Genomic DNA, 20829 nt, shown 5'->3' with positions numbered 1-20829 from the left:
GTGGTAAAAGGTTGAATGAAAGCTTTTTCCCTTAGATCAGGAAAAAAACAAGGATGTCCTCTCTTGACACTTCTATTCAAAGTTGTACTGAAAGTTCTAGTCAGAGCATTCAGGAAAAAAAAAAATCTTTGAAATAGGAAAGGAAGAAGTAAAGCTTTTTCTATTTACAGATGACATGGTCTTATATACATAAAATCTTAAAAACCCACCAAAAAACTATTAGTGCTAACAAATGAAGTCAGCAAAATTGCAGGGTACAAGGTCATACCAAAATCAGATGTATGCCTATACATTAGCAATGAACAGTTCAAAAATAAAATTAAGAAAACAACTTTATCAACATGAGCAGTATCAAAAAGAATAAAATACTTAAGAATACATTTAACCAAGGAGGCACAAGATTCATACACTGAAAATTTCAGAACACTGATTAAAGAAATTGAAGCCCAAATAAATGGAAATACATTCTGTGTCCATGGACTGAAAGACGTCAATACTACCCAATGTGATCTACAAATTCAATGCAATACCTATCAAAACCCCAATGGCGTTTTTTTTTGCATAAATGGAAGAGCTACTTCTAAAATTCATATGGACTTGCAGGGGACCTCAAAAAGCCACATCCCTCTTGACAAAGAACAGCAAAGTTGGAGGACTCAACACTTCTGGATTTCTAATCAGACTAGGAAGCTATAGTAATCAAAACCACATGGTATTGGCATAAATAAATTTAGACAAAGTGGGATAAAACTGAGGGCCCGGTAATAAACCCATGCATCTGTAGACAACTGATTTTTGACAAGAATGCCAACACTACTGAATGGGAGAATAGTCTTCTCAAGAAATAGTTCTGGAACAACTGGATAGCCCCGTGCAAAAGAATAAAGTTGGACTCTTACCTCACACCTATACAAAAATTAACTCAAAATGAATCCAAAGAACAAAATAAAAGAACTAAAATTATAAAGTTCTTAGAAGAAAACATGGGGATAAATCTTCATGACCATAAATTTGGCAATGGATTCTTAGATATGACACCAGAGCATCTGCAACAGAAGATATAATCGATCAATTGGACCTCCTAAAAATTAAACACTTTTGTGCATCAAAGGACATTATCAAGAGAGTAAAAGGACAACTCACAGAAAACACTTGCAAATCATGTATCTGATAACAGTCTAGTATCCAGAATATATAGAGAACAATTACAACCCAACAATAAAAAGATAAATCACCCAATTACAAATAAGCAAATGGGTATTTCTCCAAAGAAAACCTATAAATGGCCAACAAACACATGAAAAGTTGCTCAGCGTCATGACCATTAAGGGCATTCAAATCAAAAGCACAATGAGCCATCACTTCATGCCCACGGGCATGGTTATCATCAAAACGATACTCAATAGCAAGTGTTGAAAAGGATGTGGAGAAATGGTACAGCCACTTTAGGAAACAGTTTCACGGTTCCTCAAAAGGGTTACCATATGACCCATCAATTCCACTCCTGGGCTCCAAGAGCATTAGCAACATACACCCCCACAAAATTTTGCCAATTCAAAGGTCGATCAGTGGATAAACAAACTGTGGTATATCCACGCAATTGAATATATTTCAGCAAAAATAAAGGAATGAAATACTGATACATCCTTCAACATGGATGAATCTCAAAAACATTACGCTTAAGTGAAAGAAGCAATTGACAGAAGAAGACATACTTTGAAATGTCCAGAAAAGGCAGATCCATAGAGGCAGAAAGTACACTAGTTGTTGCCTAGTGCTGAAGTGTAGGGGAGCAGAGCAGGGGGAGGGGTTGGGAGTGATGGCTAAAAGGGTACAATACTTACTGGCGGGAGGTGATGAAAATGTTCTAAAGTTGATTGTGGTGATGGTTGCATAACTCTTTAAATATAGTAAAAACATTTGAATTGTACGCCTCAAATGGGAGAACTTCATGGTATATAAATTACATCTCAATAAAGCTGTTAAAAATGATTAAAACCAGGCTACGGCTTTTGTATAACTATCTTTCATAAATACACTAGCCCTGACCCTCATACTTGTATACAGGCAACAAATATTTGTGGATTAAATCTGCTTAGGGTAAATGGCCCCTCTCTGGAGGCCATCCATGATTGACTTCTGTCTTGAGGAGGAGAACAGAGCTGTTCATGGTTGCTTGGCTGTAGCATGGTTGGCAGGTGAGAGCCCCGATGGGTGGGGGCTCCATCTCCATCCTCTTCCCAAAGGTGCAAATGTGCAACTTCTTGACTCCTCCATTCTGTAACTGGAACCTCAGGTTTTCTTCTCCTCCCTTGATCAACTTATTCCTCACGGAGGCACACTCTGGTCTGGTGGTTGCCTAATTTCCATTTCCCCCTTTCTTCTCCTTTGTCTAGTCCCTGGATTTTAATAACTTGTAATTAATTTGTAACTCCCAGCCTTCAGAGTCTCTGCAGCTGAAAGCCTGAAGTCGGGAGACTTGGCCTCAAATTTCACCTTCCTAGCTGTGTGACCTTGGCAGGTCATTTAACTGTTTCCTCATCCGCAAAGTGCAAATAACAATTTCTACTTATAAGGTTGTTTTGAAGAATCGAGGAGATACTATGTTTGAAAGTGTCTGCTGAATTGAATCCAACATCCTGTCCCATGTCAACTGAAACCATTCAGTTTACCGGTTAATGGCAACTAACTTCCTTTAGACAGGAAATAGAGAAAGAGGCAAGAGCAGAGAAGTGGCTGGATGATATTCCCAGGTTCATGCCTATGGATAGCACAACCAGGAATGTTGCTCTCCACCTCCTCACTATGTAGTTTGGGGACTGCCCAATGCACAATTGCATACAAGATAATGCGCGCCCCCCCCCCAGCACCCCCACTCGGCCCCATGGCTGCCCAGCAATGGCCCATCACAGCCACATGAATGATGGATGAAGTCAGCAACTATTTTTCCCTGTGTAGCCTTCTCCCAGACTAAAGGACCTTTGTTGTTTCTAGCAACGTGATGAGCTGGGAAGGAATACTTTCTTGAGGATTCTACCATGCTACCAGGATTGGCCACCACTTCCGGTTTGGGCTAGCTGGCCAGTGAGGCACCAGGGGCTCTGGCTAAGACCGTGTAGCTACTTCAGGGCTCAGATCAAGGCGTGATGGGAAGGAGGTTGAAAACTCTAAGCTACACTGAGACTCTGGGATTATCAGTGATTTGCAGTTCTCCCGTGTTCTCTGGGGACATCCTCAGGGAGCTTTCTGGCCCTAAGCCTGCTGCTGGGGCCTGGAATGCAGCCCATCCTCGCTCCCCACCCCCACCACATAAACATTCATGATCCACTCTAGAAACCCTAGTCCCAATTCAAGATCAGCTCAAATGTCATCTCAAGCAGGAAGTTTTCTCTGGAGCCCCTTCCCCCCTCCGCTGCCAGATGTAAGCTTCCCTCCTCCTCCCTTGATGTCTTTGTCTTTCTTCTCCTAAGGCATTTATCACATTCTGTCACTGCATAATGGTTATTTATGTGTGTGTCGTATCCCTCCTTCTTGACTACACACAGGGACTGGGACCCGTTGATCTCCGTACCCCCCACAGTGCCTGACGTGGAGTAAGGGTTTATTTATTCGGTCAACAAATAGTTATTGACCACCTAGTCGGGGTACTTGTTGAATCCTCAGGAAGTACGCTGGGCCTGCTCAGAACCCTGCTGCGACCTCAAATTCCCCTGAGCTCGGACTTGTCTCCAAGGCACTCCTTTCCCACCTTTCCCACTTGGGGGCACAGTGGGCAGTCAGGGGGTTCTCTAAAAAGAGGGGAAGTAACTGGCCCTCCAACCTTCCCCCACGGAGCTACAAAAGACGCAGCTGATGGGAGCATGCGCTTGCTCCAAAATGACTGTGGGCAGCTCCGCCCAGTGCTGTCTCAACCCCAGCCCATACCGGGTTCCCCTTGGCACCCCTAGGGCCACCCATGAGGAAATCCCAAGATTTTCACCTTTTCCCGCTGACCCTGTGATCCCACCACTGGTGGTTATTAAACATTTGCCCGCACATGGTCCCAGGAGACTATATACAGTGAATTACACGCCCAGGTTTCTGCTTTCCAGAAACCTCCAGTCCGAGAACATGTAAGGCCATAGAATCGACCCGATTTGGTGGTTTCGGAGGGCAAGGCAGCACACTTTTTTTGCCCCCTTTGCCTGACCAGAGAGGCCTGCGAAGGTGAGTTATGGCTACCAGACTGAGCCAGAGGAAAGCAGGACTATGTTTTGGATGCAAGGGCCCTTACTCATGCCAGCAACATGGAGAGAACTAAGCCTGCATTCTTGGGAGTATTATCTTTGAGTAGTGTGGGGCTGGGCCCGGGGAGGGGGGGAGGTAGATAATCTTTCCTTTCCAAGCCTCAGTGTCTTCATCTGTAAAATGGGGTAATAATCCACTCAGAACCCTCAGAACCCCACAGCACTCTGGTCATCAGCCAGGACCCTGCCAGCATGTAATTCAGGGCCTGAGGAAACAAAGAAGATAGATTACACTTCTTTTATACTTTTTAAAAATTGCTGTTTAGAAAAGGTTGTCATAGAAAGAGTTTTTCAAGCCAGGCTGATTGGAACCTTAGAGATCTTACCCAACTGTCTCATTCTATTGATGGAAAGGCTGAGGCCCAGAGAGGGTAAGGTGTGCCTCGGGTCAGCCAAACAGTACAGTTCCAGAGGAATGTGCCCGTAGCAGGCACCACCAAAGCTGGCTTTCGTGACGAACTGTGACTTTCGAGGCTCTGTGGGCCTCAGGATCCAAAATCCACGGCCACTGCTCCTGACCATCTTCTAATCTAAGAAGGGCCTGTCAACACCAATAAACCCCTGTTCTTTCGCTCAACTTGGGCTGTGAAGAAAGATCAAAGGTGACCCACAAGAGGAGCTTTTGGGGACGACGGAAATGTTCATTATCTTGATTGTGGGGATGATTTTATGGGTATATACATATGTCAAAACTCACCATCCTGTACGTTTTAAATATGTGTCATTTACTGGAAGTCAAAAGTACCTCAATAACCTTGTAAAAAAAGAGATAGAGAGAGAGCGCACGAAAAGACCCAAACGTTGAGCTGGAAGCGCTTAGCAGGGCCTGAGTATTGCTAATGTGGCCTTGAAGTAGCTTTGTTGTTCAAGATTGCATTCTTTTCACCCTGGTCCATGGAGGCACCGCAGGCAGCTTTTTTTTTTTTTTTAAAGCTGTCATATCTGGGACGCCTAGGTGGCTCAGTTGGTTAAGCGACTGCCTTTGGCTCAGGTCATGATCCTGGTGTCCCGGAATGGAGTCCTGCATCGGGCTCCCTGCTCAGCGGGGAGTCTGCTTCTCCCTCTCTCTCTGCTGCTCAGCAGCGCATGGGGCCCACCGGGCAAGGTGTTCAGGCTGTGTCCTGCTCCTGGGCTCACCCCGCGGTATCCTAGGGCAAGGCAGGGGTGGGTGCAGGACTCACTTATCTGACTTCTTTCTTCCCAAGGATTCATGGGGTAGAACTCTGCAGCTTGAATGGAATGAAAACTCAGAAAAGTTTAGGAGTCAGTGAAACTGGTTAAATGAAGTCATTCAAAAGATTTCCACCTCTAGCCATCCCACTCCCGCCCTTGTCATTTTCCCTCTCCTCCCAGCTCCCAAAGGGGACACATACGTGGTGCTTAAGATTAGCTTCTGGGGCGCCTGGGTGGCTCAGCTGGTTGGGTGTCTACCTTCGGCTCAGGTCATGATCCCAGGGTCCTGGGATCAAGCCCCCACATCAGGCTCTTGGCTCAGCGGGGGGGCCTGCTTCTCCCTCTCCCTCTGCCTCTCCCCCTGCTCATGCTCTCTTTCTCTCTATCTCTGTGTCTCAGATGAATAAATAAAATATATATTTTTAAAAGATTAGCTTCTAAGTCACAGAAGCAGCCTTTTCTTTTCCTGCTTCCCCAGTTCACTACACGCTTTTTGAGAATTTCCTGTGTGCAAGGTTTGGCCTTCTGGGGAAAAAGACGCCCAAGGCACTTCTCTGCCTTTCACATAAACTCTCAGCCTTGCGCACAAGTACCTCTCGTGCTGGGCAAAGAGGGGTGCGTGTCATGAAGAATCTCCACCAAAAGAGGGAGAACTCTCCTTCACCCAAGGCCCCAGGGAACCTTCACAGGGGAGGTACTGTTGAGCTGAGCCCTAAAGGATGGGTCATTGTCCTTTAGCAATAAGAAATGGCATTTGGGGGGCATCTGGGGGGCACAGTCAGTTAGGCGTCTGAGTCTTGGTTTCAGCTCAGGTCTGATCTCAGAGTCGTGAGACTGAGCCCCACGTTGGGCTCTGAGCTTGGCACAGAGTCTGCTTGAGATTCTTTCTCCCTCTCCCTCTGCCCCTCCCGCTCATGCTCTCTCTCTCTCTCTCTCTCGCTCGCTCGCTCTCAAATAAATAAACCTTAAAAAAAAAAGAAATGGGGCGCCTGGGTGGCTCAGTTGGTTAAGCGACTGCCTTCGGCTCAGGTCATGATCCTGGAGTCCCGGGATTGAGTCCCGCATCGGGCTCCCTGCTCAGCAGGGAGTCTGCTTCTCCCTCTGACCCTTCCCCCTCTCATGCTCTCTCTCTATCTCATTCTCTCTCTCAAATAAATAAATAAAATCTTTAAAAAAAAAAAAAAAAAAGAAATGGCATTTGGATGGTGTTTTACATTTCACAAAGGGTTTTTCACATCATTCTGTCTCATCATCAAGATCAATTTAAAAGGTAGGTGGGCTGTTTTGTTAACCCCATTTTATTTTATTTTTTTAAAAGATTTTATTTATTCATTTGAGAGAGAAAAAGACAGAGAGAGCACAAGCAGCGGGAAGAGGCAAAGGGAAAGGGAGAAGCAGACTCCTTGTTGAGCTGGAAGCCCAACACAGGGCTCGATCCCAGGACCCCGAGATTACGACCAGAGCTGAAGGCAGACGCCCAACCATCTGAGCCACCCAGGCGCCCCTTGTTAGCCCCAGAGGATGAGCCTGAAAGGTCTAACATTCAACCCAGGGCTTCTGATTCTAACGCCTCTTCCTACCCCACAAAGCTGCTTAATAGGCAGAGGCAATAGGAGCAGGGAGGCCAAAAAGTCAGGAACCATTAGGCCATGATGGGTACTTTGGTCAGCGGGGAAAATGAGAATTGTGTAAGGAAGCGGTAGATCGCAAGCTTGGGCAGGCCGCTTGGAACCCATTTGTTGGTAGCTTTAAATGCCAAGATAAGCGTCAATATATTTATCAACTGTTTTATAAGAATAGGGATGGGTGTTATTGAGACTTATTGTGATCATTTTGTCACTATATACAAATATCAAATCATTACCGGGTACACCTAAAACTAACATAACGTTACACGTCAATTATACCTCAATGAATAAATTAAAAAAAAAAAAAAAGAATAGGTTTCGAACTAGTGACTGGAAGGGAGGTTGGGGACAAAACCAGGGATGAATGTAAGGAATTGCCTTGACTTGTTTTTAGGCCCCCAACAAAACAAACACTACTAGGGTGACTCCGGTCCGCCTCCTTCATCCATGAGTAGATTTCCAGAGAAGGCACACGGAGACACTTATCCAGGTTAAATAACAAAAGCCATTTCCTTCTGAGCAGCTTGCTCTTCAGCTCCCATGGAGGGGGCAGTGGGGTCAGGGAGCAGACGGCAATGAAAGATAAAGGCAGGGCCAGGAAGGGAAGTCAGGCTCCAGGCCACATCCTGACAGCCAGCCGGGCCCCGGCCTGAGGCTCTCCAGAGATGCTCTGGCCAGTTTCCCACTGGGACAAATTCAACTTTGATCAGTTTTCCCCTCCAGCTCCTTGTTGTTGCAGGCAAAAGAGAAAGCCCTTGTGTGGAGACCTTTCGCTAGTCTTCTAAGCGGCCAACAGCAGCAGCATGCACCGGGCCCAAAAGGGCAGCCCCCCCAACCCCCCGCCCCCCGTCAGCACCCCCCCACCCCCGTGCAGGCAGTGGAGAGTGCACGTGAGGCAGGGAACCTGCGGTGAGTCACTAAGCCTCTCTGAGCCTCAGTTTCCTCAAGTGTCCCATGAGACTTAATGGGCTGGTAGGGGAATGTGAGGAGCCCTGTCAGACAGAGGCCCAGTGTAGTGTCCGGCTCCTAGGAGGGACTCGGTCAATGCCAGCTCCCTCAGTTCCCTCCCGCCGCACCAAGGATGGCCACCGGGTAATGCCCACCACAGAGCGGAGCAAGGAGTCTGCTTCACAAGCAGAAGCAGATGAGCCTAGCGTGCACTTGTTTAGGCCCCAAAATACCAATACGTCCCGTGTGATGTTACAGGAGGCAACGGGCTGGGATGGCAGGGAGGAGAAGGAGAAAAGACTGGAAAAATCCTCTTTCTGGAGGGTCCCGCCTGGGGTTGGGAGGTAAACTATTGAGCAGAAGAGATTCTATCAAAGCAGAGTAATCTGAGGTGGGGTCTCCAACCATTTCTGCCCTGACTTAGCAAGGAAAGCATTAGAGGAAGCTAATGAGAAAATAGGGGTGCCTGGGTGGCTCAGTCGGTTGAGCGTCTGCCTTCGGCTCAGGTCATGATCCCGGGGTTCTGGGATCGAGCCCCACATTGGGCTCCCTGCTCAGCGGGAAGCCTGCTTCTCCCTCTCCCTCTGTTCCTCTCCTTGCTTGTGCTCTATCTCTTTCCCTCTCTGTCAAATAAATAAATAAAATCTTAAGAAAAAAGAAAAGAAAACATAGTGTTCATCAATAGATGAATGGATAAAGATGTGAGATACACACACACACACACACACTGAAATATTACTCAGCCATTAAAAAAATGAAATCTTGCCATTCATGACAACATGGAAGGATCTAGAGGGTATAACAAGTGGAATAAGTCAGTGAGAGAAAGACAAATACCGTATGATTTCACTCACATGTGGAATCTAAAAAACAAACAACAGCAAAAAAAAAAAAAAAAAGAGAAACGGGCTCATAAATACGGAGAACAAACTGGTGGTTGCCAAAGAGGAGGTTGGGGGGGGTGGAGAATGGACGAAATGGGGAAGGGGATTAAGAGGCACCAACTTCTAGGTTATGAAATAAATAAGTCACGGGGATGAAAAGTACGGCATAGGGAATACAATCAACAATATTGTAATACGCTTATCATGGTGAGCATTTTATAATGTATATAATTGTCAAACCACTATATTGTACATCCGAAACCAAGTTAACATGTATCAACTATACTTCAATTAAAAAATAAATACACAGGGGCGCCTGGGTGGCTCAGTCAGTTGAGCGTCTGCCTTGGGCTCAGGTCATAATCTTGGGGCCCTGGGATCGAGCCCTATGTCGGGCTCTCTGCTCAGCGGGGAGCCTGCTTCTCCTTATCCCTCTGCCCCTTCTCCCTCTGCTCATGTTCTCTCTCTCTCTTTCAAATAAATAAATAAAATCTTTTAAAAAAATAAATAAACACACAAAACATAGTTGATGGCCCAGTTATCTGTGCTCACAGAAGAGACGAGTAGTCAATCTATCAGATCGAATAGATGAGAAAATCTATTCTAGCCCTTCCTTGCTCTCACCAGAGAGAGCATCAGAGATCCAGATATGAGAAAGCCCCAAGAACTAACCGCTGGTAATTCCTGTCACACAGCCCTCCTGACAACTGTCTGCTTATAGGGTTCTCAGAAAGGTCAACTCTAAGGCAGTGTGTCCTAATTTCCAGTCACCTGCAGGCCACATTCCCTATTTTTATCATATCCATGTACCACCTGAACTATTATTTAATTGGTCTTTCCCTTTATATTTCTCACTCTTCCACATAAAGAAGCTTTTGTATCACTTATGTAAATGGAAAATCACTACCATATGACTAACTTAAAGAACACCATAAAAACAAATGTTCTGCTATTAGGATAAACACATTCACTGGTGTCCCCCATCTGAAAGCATGAGATGTACTCCCTCTCCCAGGGGAACACGAGCCCACTTTGGGAAGCCAGCTCTAGAGAACCAGATCACTGCATTGAGACAGACCCGGCAGCCGACCTCCTTCCCAGACAGGAAACCAGGTTGGAGTGGGAGGGCTCCCATGAGCAGCTGGTTTAGGGTATGGTCTCTTTGGGTCTTGCTTTGGAATCTCCTCCCAGATTATGGAAAGTCAGATCCCCGAGGGACAGGCAGGGAGCTGGGCCAGAAGGCAGGCAGGTGATGGAGTAGCCACGATGCCCTGGCTCTTGGTGGTTCAGATGGCTTTCACTGCTGGATCCAAAGCCCGCACTCAGGAAACTTGTCTATGTAATACACTGCTAATTCCATTTTTTTTTTTTTTTTGCAATCATTTCCTCCCTGCTCTCCTGTATTTTATAAATTTCCTGTTGAGAACGCCAGCTGTCTCAGGAGCCCAAAGAGAAGGCTGTGGGTCTGGTCCCCAGGTGGGTTAACAAACAACACGCCCCAGGCCACCTGGGGGCAGTAAGGACACTGGGGTCAGCGAGAGGACTCCAAGGGGAAGGTGATACTGAAGAAATGCATCCCTTCTCCACCTGGAAACCCTCCTACTATAACTTGCCTGCTAAGAACTTGGGAGGGCTTCTTTTTGTTCTTACTTTTGTTTTCCATGGGAGTCACCAGCTCTTTACACTCACTCAGAGATCAAATAGCAGTGGAAATTCCTGGGTGACGTTTTTAGTGCCGAATTCAGACATTTTTGATAGTTATCCTCTCCTAGGTCCATTTTCTATTCCTCTTCATATACAAATAGAGAATAGGCAGGTTTCTTTTTTTTTTTTTTTAAGATTTTTATTTATTTATTTATTTGACAGAGACAGAGAGAAGAGAGCACAAGCAGAGGGAGCGGCAGGGGGAGAGGGAGAAGCAGGCTCCCTGCTTTGCAGGGAGCCCGATGCGGGGCTCGATCCCAGGACCCTGGGATCATGACCTGAGCTGAAGGCAGACATCCAACTGACCGAGCCACCCAGGTGCCCCGAGAGCAGGCAGGTTTCTAACATAGAAGTGCTTGTTACACAAATAAAAATAGGCTTTTTGCATGGAGGGAAGGGCAGATTTACCTACTCTATTTTTTTTTTTTAACCAGAAAATGGGTTCAAAGAAACCTGCCACCTTCTACCTTTCCCTTCTTCTTCATTCCCTGAGTTTTTTTCTCCCCTGGATGGCTGGCTGGCTATCATAGTAGGTTGTAACTATACGGGTCAGAGATGATAGAAAACAGAGAATCAAAGAAATCCTAGGGCTGAGGGAAGGCCAGGCCCACAAGCATGGCCAGAGAGTAGAGAAAGCCTTAGGACTGGCTGGCTGTGGGTTTGCAGCCTCCAAAGATTGCGGAGAGTCTGGAGGTAACTGGCTGTATAACCAAGACTTCTTTAAATCAAGGTAATCCGAGACCTACAGAACAATGGGCCTTTCCAACTTCCAAGACCACCTGGAAAACAAGGCTAAATGCACAGCTTCACACGCGGGCCCCAATTCACTTGCCCAGTGCATGAAAAAATGCCCAACATCGTTAGTCATTAGGGAAATGCAATTCAAAACCGTAATGAGGTACCACTTTGCACCCCTCGGGGTGGTTATTATTTTTTTGGAAAGGCAAAAAATAACACGTGTTGGTGGAGATGTGGAGAAATTGGAACCCTTGTACACTGCTGGTGGGAATGTAAAATGGGGAGGCCACTGTGGAAAACAGGATGGCAGTTCCTCAGAAATACCCATCGAAAGCAGGGTCTCAAACAGGTATTTGTACACCTTGTGTTCCAAGCAGCATTATTCACAGTAGCCAAGAGGTAAAAGCAACCTACATGTCCACTGATGGGTGAAGAAGTGGCGGTACACCCATTCAATGGAATATTATTCAGCCTTGAAAAGGGAAGAAATTCTGACACATGTTATGACATGGATGAACCTTGGGGGCATCGTGCCAAATGAAATAAGTCAGACACAAAAGGACAAATATCGGAGCACCTGGGTGGCTCAGTGGGCTAAGCATCTGCCTTTCAGCTCAGGTTGTGATGCCTGGGATCAAGCCCCACATCCAGCTCCCCACTGAGCAGGGAGCCTACTTCTCCCTCTCCCTCTGCCTGCTGCTCCCCCTGCTTGTGCTCTCTCTCAAATAAATAAAATATATTTTTAAGAAGGACAAATATTTGAATGATTCCACTTATATGAGATACCTGGAGTAGTCAAATCCAGAGTCAGAAGGGAGAGAGTGGTTTGTAAGTGGCTGGGGAGGGGGAAAGAGGGGGTGACTGTTTAATGCTTGGAGTTTCCGTTCTGGAAGATGAAAATGTTCTGGAGATGGTTGCACAGCAATGTGAATATACTCAGCGCCGCTGAACTGTAAACTGAAAAAGGGTTAAAATGGTAAATTCTATGTTATGAATGTTTTATCACACACAAAAGGGACCTGCCCTGTACTAAAGGGAAATGAAGAGAAAGGACATGGAATGATCCCAGCACCCTAAGACTCTCGCCCCTGCTCATAACCCAGAGAGACATCTGGGGGGTGGGCAGGATATACCACCCCAGGTGCTCACTGGAAATGGAGCCCAAAGCCAAGCAAGAAAGCAAGGACACCCGCCCTGGGTGCTGCACTCCGCAGAAGGAGGTCAGAAAAGGAGAAACAAGGACATAGAGAGCCAGGAGGAGTGTGCGTGGGGGGCGGGGAGGGGAAGGGCTGCAAGGAGACTCGGTGGGTGCCACTTGGAGACAAGTATTTGTCCTCCCCAGTGAGAAACTCTGGGGCTTCCAGCAGCCCTCCCTCAATCCAAGCAAATCCCAGCAAGGAGAGAAGCCATCCATGCCCATCAGTTATTCCACGAGTTGCTATTTAAGAGCAGGCTCCATGCTAAAGGCGAGTGGCATCAGGACGGAATCAGAGATAAAAACGTGCTTTTGTGGAACTCACAGATGTGTAAGGAAAACACCCCAAATACACCACTAACTATAATCCAAGGGAGGCAGCACCAGAGGTCCTAGAACAAATCTGAGTAAGCACTGTGGAACAGAGGGGAGAAACGCTGTCCAGCTGGAACAGGCTAAGGGGATCTTATGGAGAAGGCGGCCTTTAAATTGGGCATTGAGGGGCACCTGGTTGGCTCAGTCAGTTAGGAGGCTGCCCTCGGCTCAGGTCATGATCTCAGGGTCTTGGGATCGAGTTCTGCGTCAGGCTCCCTGCTCGGCGGGGAGTCTGCTTCTCCAACTGCCCCTCCCCTCACTCATTCTCTCGCTCACTCTCTTTCAAATAAATAAATAAAATCTTAAAAAGTAATAATAATATCAGGCGCCTGGGTGGCTCAGTCAGTTAAGCGTCTGCCTTTGGCTCAGGTCATGATCCCAGGGTCCTGGGATCAAGTCCCGCACTGGGCTCCCTGCTCAGCGGGGAGCCTGCTTCTCCGTCTGCCTGCTGCTCCCCCTGCTTGTGCTCTCTCTCTCTGTGTCAAATAAATAAAATCTTTAAAAAAAAAAAGTAATAATAATAAAAATTGGGCATTGAAAGACGGGCAAATTGGGGTCTGTGATTCTTGTTTTGTTTGTTTTTCTTGAGAAAGAATCTCCTCTTACGCTCACAATTGACAATACCCCAGACTGAATTTCCTCCACCTCTTTCTCACAGCAGAGCTTCATGTTAGCTTTACGTCTAAAATCTCAGCGAGAGCAAATCCATTTCCATAGTCTTTCAGTGCAGGTAAGGCTTGGACATGTGGCCACAAAGACACCAATTACTCTATCAAATACTGGTCATCCAAATTATATTTAGATGCGCAGAGTTGGAAACCGTTGACTTGCAAATGAAATTTGACGCCATACCAGAGTCTGCGAGACACGTCAATACACAAGTCGAAACCAAAAACAATTTATCCACTACCTACAGAATTTGCCAACATGATGCCAGGTATACAGGTATTTGGGGACTATATATATATATATATATATATAGTCTATATATATGGCATATATATATATATAGTTGGGGGCCAATATATGTGGCATTGAAATGCTGAGCACTGTCAAAAATTAATTGTTGAAGTCTTTGAATACCAAGCTCAGGAGTGTGGACTCAATTTGCATACGGCCATCAAAATGAGCCTTAGCCCTCTTGCCCCCGCCACAGACTGCGCATGCTCAGGGGGCCACACTGTCAGGACACACCAGAACTCAGTAAGTGTGCCTGATGTCCGTCCCGCAGAAATGGCTGCCTGGCTCAGTGTAGGAATGAGAAACAGAGCTGTGCAAATCAGGCCACAGGGATGGGGAGACCTTAGAAGCCACAGGAAAGACCCAGCGTGTGCCGGGTGAGAGCAGAGCTATATATTTACTAGCCCTGGGAAGAGAGGGAAGCCCTGATGCCTCAGCCAGGGCTTCCCTCTCCCTATAGCAACCACCCCGCTGCACGTCAGGCTCCGGCTGCAACTGGGGCAAAAAGTCCAGCTCTCCTCCAGGTTTCAAAGCCCTGCCCCCAATCTCCACCCTCAGCTCACTACCTCCTCTGCCTTTTTTTTTCTCCCAGTCCCACTGCACCAGCAGGCAAAATACCATGGCAACCTGCCCTGACCGGGGAGCGGGGAATGCTGAGTACAGTGGGCGAGGCTGGGTCCGGCTGCGCCATAGGACCAGCCGCTGCTACTGCCCTTAGCCTTACCGTTTTGCCTGCCCCCCGCGGGCTTCCTCTTGCCCCAAAAGCTCTCCTTTGCCCCTTGCCTGGGCCAGCTGGGCAGGGGCAGGCTCCTGGCACATGCCCCTGGCTGGACAAACTAGCGGCTGCCCCTACTGGCCAAGGAATTCCAGGTGGAAAAAAGTACCCTGATGCATGGAGCAGAGGTCCAGCGAAATCCACAAAATGGATAATCCAGACCCACCGCTTGGGACGTGAAAGCGCATGCTCAGGTGGCCGCGCTTGGCCCCTTCGGTCTGGTCTGGCCTTCCCAGCCACCTGGGGCCTCCCGCTGCCTGCCTGCAGGCAGTGGTGTGGTCTCCAAAGGCCAGAGGTCACACAGCAGGCCTTGGGGAAGTGGGCTGCCCCACCCCCAGCGCTGCCATGTGGCATCCTGGGGAAAAGAACCAGCCCCCTACCCTCTGCCCCCCCACCCCGCTCCCTGTGCAAGTCTTGGTGTGTGGAAGGGGGAGAGGGGATTTTGAGTTTCCAATGAGCCCGTGTCCCTCCCGCAGCAAATCGGGGTGACTCTGGTCTTATTGATGCTGCTGGGGCAGCAGAGGTGGGGGGGACAGGAAGCCAAGTCAGAAGGGGACTTGGGGATCTGCTAGGGTGCGGCAGTGATTCCCTGGGCCAACTGCAAGAAGCAGCCACCTTTGGGGTGGGGTGCGGAAGCTCAGTTACTGCCTACCGTAGTGGCCTGGAGTTTTTTCATTGCCATCTGCGAGCCAAGCAGGTCTGGGACAAAGCAACTCACTCCTCCACTCCAACACCTTGGACCAGGGAAGCTCAGAGGTGCTAACTTGCTGGGTGGCACCAGGAGCGCAGGTTCCTATCGTGGCCCGGGTCTCTGGACTGTGTCCTTCTCACCCTTCACGGCCAAACGTATTCCTATTCATCTTTCCGAACCCTTCTCAGACCTCCCCTCCTCCAGGAAGCCTATGACTAAGTGCTTCTGGGCCAAGCCTGGCCCAAGGTCCTCTCTCCTGGCACCCCTAAGCTACCTCTGTCACAGAGGGCCCTGATGGAGCAGTGCTAGCATTTTATTTGATCAGGTACAGGCATTTTTAAAAAGCTGCGATTTGCTATAAACATGCTTGCATAAACAAGAGGATGTTTGGGGCGCCTGGGTGGCTCAGTTGGTTAAGCGACTGCCTTCGGCTCAGGTCATGATCCTGGAGTCCCGGGATCGAGTCCCGCATCGGGCTCCCTGCTCAGCGGGGAGTCTGCTTCTCCCTCTGATCCTCCCCCCTCTAATGCTCTCTCTCTCTGTCTCATTCTCTCTCTCAAATAAATAAATAAAATCTTAAAAAAAAAAAAAAAACAAGAGGATGTTTGAACATCAAAAGGTTGGAATGACAATGTCAGAATTTCAAAAACTGGGCGCCTGGGTGGCTCGGTTGGTCAAGCGTCTGCCTTCGGCTCAGGTTACAATCCCAGGGTCCCGGGATCGAGCCCCGCATCGGGCTCCCTGCTCAGCGGGAAGCCTGCTTCTCCCTTTCCCTCTGCTTGCTGCTCCCCCTGCTTGTGCTCTCTCTCTCTCTGTCAAATAAACAAAATCTTAAAAAAAAAATTAAAAAAACTGAACTCCTTTGACTTTATGAAAAATGACATCGTCGTTTTTTCTCCTTTTTGACTCAGAAAAGTGAAACCTTTGTGAAGGAGGACCCCCAATTTGCATTTGAGCCCCCAACTCCTTGGCCTCCTAGGCCACTGCCTGAACGCAACACTGTCTGCCATTCAATGGAACAGACATGTATTGAGCATAGACCCATGTTCTATCAGACGCGAAATCAAAGCCGGCTTGTCCCATATGCTCACAGACCTCACAGGGCAACAGAGACACCACAGATAACTGGAATCACATCCCCACCCCTCAAGAGCATTGTGACAAGGACTGATAGGACTTACGAAGGCCCCTAGCATGAGGCCAGGGATCCAGTAGGCATTCAATAAATATTAGTTTCCTAACATCCTTCCTTTCCTTCTTCCAGGCATCAGGGAGTGACGTGGAAAAGAGCCCTGCTGCCAAGAAGCACGCATGCCTCCCAGCCTCAGTGCGATCTGCTTGTAGGGTCCATGAAAAGTGCTGGGGACTTCTTGAACTGCGTCCCTTAACATTTTGATGCACTTCCTTCCAGGCCTTCTGGTCCGTTTCTGTGAGCTAAGGGTAAGTGCATCTGAAGGACAAGGTTAGGAAGGTAGGCTCTTGGCCCAAGAAAGTTTCTTGGAGGAGCCAAAAGTCAAGGACCAGCTCGAGTGAGGAGATGGCCAGTTCTGGAGGGCTGGCAGGGGACAGGAATTCTTCACTCTTGGGGTGTGAGAAGCCTGAGCATGGTGCAGGAGAGAGCAGAGCAAGGGGCCATTGTTCAACTGTGCCAGAATGGAAGAGAGGGAGGGGTGGGAGCAGGAAACAAGGGCTATAAGGGAGGCTGGGCGCCCAAGTGAAGGGTCTGAGGTGGAGGAGGGTGGAGGTTGACCAAGTCCTCGAGTCTCCAGCGAGCATCTCTGTCACGACCAGCTATGGGATGATCCTTGGCAACCTCTCCACTGCCAATGCAAATGGAAAAGAAAGGCCAGGGCGCCTGGGTGGCTCAGTTGTTAAGTGTCTGCCTTCGGCTCAGGTCATGATCTCAGGGTCCTGGGATCGAGCCCCGCATCGGGCTCCCTGCTCAGCGGGGAGCCTGCTTCTCCCTCTCCCACTCCCCCTGCTTGTGTTCCCTCTCTCACTGTGTCTCTCTCTGTCAAATAAATAAAATCTTTAAAAAAAAAAAAAAAAAAAAGAAAGGCCAACGGTGAGTCAGGCCCTGTGCTGGACCCTTTATCATATGTGGTTTCCGTGGAGTCTCACAACTCTGGAGCAGGAATTACTATTAGCCCCATTTTATAGAAGACGAAACTGAGGCTCAGAGAGACCAGGAAACTTGCCCAAGGTCACACAGCTAGCAAGTGGGAGGAAGGGAGCGAACGCTTGAAAACCCACACTCTTCCACGTAAACTCTCCGCACCAGCCAGATGATTGGACTTGCTCAGTTCTCCAGTTAGCAGAGAAGCTGTGTGATTCTGGAGAAAGACTTGAGAGGCAGAGATAAGTGGCAAAGATTACTGGAATAGGCCCGATGTAAAACAGTATGGGCTTGGGGCGCCTGGGTGGCTCAGTCATTAAGTGTCTGCCTTCGGCTCAGGTCGTGATCTCAGGGTCCTGGGATCGAGCCCCGCATCGGGCTCCCTGCTCGGCGGGAAGGCTGCTTCTCCCTCTGCTTGCTGCTTCCCCTGCTTGTGCTCTCTCTCTCTCTGTGTCAAATAAATAAATAAAATCTTAAAAAAAAAAAATAGTATGGGCTTCGAGCAAGGCAGGGGTAACAGAGATGGAGAACACAAGCCAGGGGTGACTTCGAAGCCAGATGGCTGCTCCTTTTCAGTCTCCTTTGCAAGCATATCTTTTCTACTTAACTCTTGAGATTCACCGGGGCCTGGTCCTAGGCCCCACACCCTGTACAGCCTCCCTTGGTGATCTCACACAACCACAGCTGAGCATCCCGAATGTGCTCTTCAGCCACTGTCGTTCTCATAAACAGGCTGGGGTGGGGGCAGAGGAGGGGACGTCAATTGCAGCATTTGCCAACTTCCTTCCTCGGTATAAACACTTCCATCGTGACCGGTTTGAAGCAACCCACGGTTTGATAACCAGCTCGCAAAATTCCTCAACATTTAGACAATAGGCTTCCAGGAGCCAGGGAGAGCCATCTTCAGAAGGCCACGGAATCACCCAGCCCTCTCCTCTAAAGTCTGGGTCCGTGTATCTGAATGGCCTGCTGCTTACACGACCCCTCCCCTTGGATGTTTCGATGGCACCCCAAAATTAGCGTGCCCTAAATCGAATGCATGATCTTTCCCCCGCAAAACCCAGTGCTCTTCTGGGTTCTCCAGAACGTAACCACCATCTCTGTACCTGAATGTGCAAGTCAGAACTCAGGGAGCCTTTCTTGACATCTCCTTCTCTGCCTCACACTCAACCCGTCACTTGATTCTGTTGATTTTCCTCCCTCCATCTCTGCAGTCCTTCTGCGGCCCCAAAGTTGCCACCCCAGTCCAAGCCACCACTCCCAATTTCTCCGCTGGTCCTTGGCAGTGGTCCCCTGACTAGCGTCTCCTCCAGACAGATCTCCACACCGAAGCCAGAGTGACCAGAGGGATGAGTTCAAGATGCAGACAGGAACATAACATCCCCTGCTTGAAGACGTTCAAGGGCAAACTTGGAGGTGGCCTTCAGGCCTTGCCTGTGTGAGGGCTTCAGACCCACCCCACAGATGCTCCTCTCATGCCTCCAACCACATTGGCATTCTTTCAGTCCCTAAATACACTGTGTTCCCTCCCACCCTAGGGTCTTTGCATATGCTATTTCTTCTGTTCCTTCCCTTCTTTGTCTAATTAGTTCCTGTTCCTCTTTCGGATTTTGTCTCAGAGAAGCTTTCTCTGACCTCCCTGCCCAGCCCCAATCCTCTATTCTAGGCTCCTTTAGCATGTGTGCATTTGTCTGGGTGATCATTTGGCTAACATCTGCCTCCTGGACTGTGAACTCCATGAGGGCAGAGACTGGGTCGGGTTTTGTGGATCATCCTACCTCTAGTTCCTAGCACATATTATATCCTCAGTAATCACATACTGAATGCACAAATGAATGAATGAGCAAGTGAGTGAGTGAGTCCATAGACAAGGCAGCACAGAACGCTGGAGTGAGACTACCTGAGTTCGAATCCCAGCTCTGCCACTCACAAGCTGTGTGGCCTTGGTCGAGTTACTAACCTCTCTGTGCCTCGGTTTCTGCCTCTGGAGAACTGACATAATAAAAGCAGTTCTGGGGGCGCCTGGGTGGCTCAGCAGGTTAAGCGTCCGGCTCTTGGTTTCGGCTCAGGTCACGATCTCAGGGTCCCGGGATCCAGCCCCGCGTTGGGTTCTGCGCTCAGCCTGGAGTCTGCTTGAGATTATCTCTCCCTCTCCCTCTGCCCCTCCCGCTCGTGCTCTCTCTCTCTCTCTCTTTCTCTCTCAAATAAATAAATCCTTAAAAAAATAAAAAGACAAAAAGAAAAGCAGTTCTTATAAGAATTAAATACGTGAATATTTGTAAAGCACTTAAACAGTGCTGGGATATGGTGAAGCGTATACATGTGTGCGGTGTTCACTTGAATAAATAAACAAACGAATTCTCCTGTCCCACTGGCTCAATGGCACCCGGAACGCATTCATTTTCCAGTGGGTTCCGACGCTCCAGATCTCAAGTCCGGCTGCAGGAAGCCTTCACCTTCAGCCTCCTTTGGTAGAGAAAGCAAGCCGAGGTCTTTGGAGCCCAGTTGACCTGACTTGACCCCTTCCTCCTTTTCTTCCCCTTCCTTGAATCCATCAGGAAGTGCTCTCAGCTCTACCTGAAACACCGACCCCGCATCTGTCTCGCCCCGTTCTACCACCCTGAGCCAAGTCAGCATGGAGATATCCCCACTTCCGCTCTTGTCCCCTTACCACCCAAGCTCCATGCAGCCGCCAGACTGATCCAAAGAGAGTGCCAATCAGATCTTGCCACTCCCTTGCTCAAAGTCCTCCTGCGGATCCTCATCACACCCAGAGTGAAATCCAAACTCCTTCCCATTGTTCCCAGGGCACCCCCCACACACACACGCAGCCCCTGCCTCCCGCTCCCCTCCCCCTCCCGCCCCTCACTCAGCCTGCTCTAGCTCTACTCAACCATGCTCAGGAGTTTCTCCAAGCACTATGCTCTCTCTTGATTCTGGCCCCTTCCCTCACCGGACTCCAGCTCCCCCTCCAGATCCAGCCTAAATCTCCCTTCCTCTGGGAAGCCTTAGCTGCTTCCCCACCTCCTCCCGCCCCCCGCCCCCCGTGATGAGTGCCCCTCCTCTGCGCTCCACAGTGACAATTTCTTCCCCCATCAGAGGGCCTGCCGCCCTATACTATCCCCGCCTGCTTATTTGTCTGTAACACACACTCCCGGGGCTAAAAGTTGCTGATGGCCACGACCCGGTCTTGTGCACACCCTGTGCCCAGCACCCAGCACAAGGCTTGTCCTAGCCCAGGCGCTCCCATGAATTTGGGTTGGGTGAATCCGGACTTCACCATCCCCTAGGGAAGTTCCTTGGGTAAGTTCTCTCTGAGCCTGTATCCGCAAGCGTGAAATGAGAGGATGCTACTT

This window comes from Mirounga leonina, unplaced genomic scaffold, assembly GCF_011800145.1.
Source record: "Mirounga leonina isolate KUSES-001 unplaced genomic scaffold, KU_Mleo_1.0 Mir_204, whole genome shotgun sequence".
Taxonomy (NCBI): Eukaryota; Metazoa; Chordata; class Mammalia; order Carnivora; family Phocidae; genus Mirounga; species Mirounga leonina.
This window is presented reverse-complemented; position numbering follows the sequence as displayed.